The following is a 2,690-nucleotide window of genomic DNA, read 5'->3' as shown; positions in this document are numbered from 1 at the left end:
ATACTTAATGTTCAATCTCAGTAGTAACGCAAGCTAAACCTACAGTGAGTTATCACTTTTCCCTTGTCAAATTGGAAATATTTTATAATAATGCCTGCATGTATAGAAGTTGTGAGTCAAAACTCTCGTGTGCAACCAATTTAGGTATAAATTGATTTTTTTAAAAAAATCAAGGAAGAGAAAGAATTCTTAAATATTTATACTTTTGACGTAGCACCCTTATTTCTGGAAATCAACCCTAATGAAATAACACAACATGCTATAAAAGATTAATGTATAAGGTATGTTTCCCAGTCCTATTTAACAGAGTGAAAATTAGCATCAATCCAAGTAGTCAACAATAATGGTTAAATAAATGTACAGCCACATGAGAGCATATTATTTAATAATTAAAATGTCATTACAAAATATATGTAATCAAATGGAAATATTCGTGATATGATAAATGAAGAAATCAGAATACAAAGTAGCATATATACACCAATTTTGTGTGTGTGAGTGCATGGGTGTGAAAAAATTGCAGAGGGAAAACTTTAGTATTTCAAAATGTTAATAATGGTTATTTCTGGATAATAGTGATACAATTTATTATTCTTTTTTTTTTGTATTTTCCACATTTTCTACAAGACTTATTTTTAGAAATGAAAACAACAGAGTGCAGTGGGGTGGCAAGGGAAGGTGGGAGAAGACCACACCGGGTTGCCGCCACTGCTGCCACCATTGTGCCAGCTCTTCGGGCCTCAACGAGGCGGGGTGGCGCCCCAGAATGGGAGACACGCCAGTTTGGGAGCAGACTGGCTCCAGCTTCATTCAACATTACTACCAGTTATTCGATAACGACAGAACCCAACCACACATATTGACGCGACAAGTTATATTGAAGCGACATGTCTTACTTGGGAAGGACAGCAATTCCAGGAGAAACCTGCCACCGTGGAGAAATTGTCTAGCCTTCCGTTCCAGAAAATCCAGGACAGCATCACAGCACAGGACCATCAGCCCAGGCCAGATAGCTGCATCATCAGCATGGTTGTGGACCAGCTCAAGGCCGATGAAGACCCTGTCATGGGGTTCCACCAGATGTTCCCATTAAAGAACATCAGTGATGCTTGGGTTTGCACCAATGACACGTTCAGGCTTGCCCTGCACAACTTCGGCTGACCTCCTCCCTCCTCTTCCTGATACTATTCACACTCCTCCAGATGCTCCAAATATCATGCACAAATGAGCAGGGCCACGCTGGGAGCGGGCAGGTGCGCTGCTGCTACTGAGGCATTGCACATGATGTTTGAACGCCTAGACTGGTTGCATCTGACAGGAGAAGTCTGTGTTGTACCAGCCCACGCCTTGGAAAGACTTAAGTAATGCAAAAGGTTGTCTTTTTTTTTTTTTTTTTTAATCTACTGACAAGTTGTTCTAGTAACCCAAAGAAGTGAAGGAGAAAGCAGCTGCCTCACGGCCCAGATACTGATTTTTTCAGGTGTTTCATTGCCTCATGATACAATAAAACCACGAAAATTTTCTTAACAACAAAGAAATAAAAATAACAACAAATGGTACATCATTAAAAGTTAATGGAGGGCTCCCCTGGTGGCGCAGTGGTTGAGAGTCCGCCTGCTGATGCAGGGCACACGGGTTCGTGCCCCAGTCCGGGAAAATCCCACATGCCACTGAGCGGCTGGGTCCACGAGCCATGGCCGCTGAGCCTGCGCATCCGGAGCCCGTGCTCCGCAACGGGAGAGGCCATGACAGTGAGAGGCCCGTGTACCGCAAAAAAAAAAAAAAAAAGAAAAAGAAAAAGTTAATGGAATTTTACTTCTGGTGATGGCAGAGTAGCTGATATTGGATGAAAACTCCTGCAGATAAAATCATAAACACTGGAAAAAATGAGAGAAAACAAGTCCAGAAACAGCAAGAAACTGGAAGAGAGTTACCTTTAAAACAGAAAAATTAACTTGGTAACTTTGCATTTATTCAACTTTTCATGTGAGGGAAGTCCTCATTCTGCACAGTGTGGGATGTCTGGACCTTAGGCAGAAAGCATGGGTCTTACTGGCCTGGTTTTAGGACTGTCATAGTACCTAGAATCTATTAAAGGAAACCTGGAAAAGAGAGAGCCACAGTATGGGGAAGTCCAAAATTCTGCATTTAAAATCTGCCCAAAGCCTTGGTTGACCCCTGATCTATGAAGAGCTGAGACCCCTTAGTGTCTTACAGAAAGTGACAGATTGTTACAGCTTTTAGCTACCGCCATCTGTAAGGAGCTAGCTTTTAGAGTTTGAGTCCAAGCAGATTAATTCCAGATAAAACAATTACAAACATTCTCCAGGGGAAGATAACAATTTAGTCTCTAGAATGTTTCATACACAATTTTCTGTTTAAAAACAAAAGTTCCTAGATAAGCAAAACAGAGAAAATTATGATTCATGCTGAAATGAGATATCAGCCATCAGGAACCAACTGAAATATACAGGGAGGTCAGAATATACAGGAGCTATTTTGTTATAAATATGTTCAAGGATTCAGAGGAAAATATAGAGCAAAAAAATAGAGAATTTCATCAGAGAAATAAAAACCACAAAAAATGGAGACCCAGTAGTACAATATGTGAAATTTTAAAAATTAGTGGATGAGGACAGCCACATGCAAAAGAAATGAAACTAGACCACTGTCTTACACCATACATAAAA

General features: G+C 40.4%; 1 pseudogene; it reads left to right on the top strand.

The window, feature by feature from the left end:
- Positions 1-766: 766 nt before the first annotated feature.
- On the top strand, positions 767-1,161 carry LOC136133301 (nuclear transport factor 2 pseudogene; annotated as a pseudogene).
- Positions 1,162-2,690: the final 1,529 nt, after the last annotated feature.

Source organism: Phocoena phocoena, chromosome 13 (assembly GCF_963924675.1).
Source record: "Phocoena phocoena chromosome 13, mPhoPho1.1, whole genome shotgun sequence".
In the NCBI taxonomy this organism is placed as follows: domain Eukaryota; kingdom Metazoa; phylum Chordata; class Mammalia; order Artiodactyla; family Phocoenidae; genus Phocoena; species Phocoena phocoena.
This window is presented reverse-complemented; position numbering and strand designations above follow the sequence as displayed.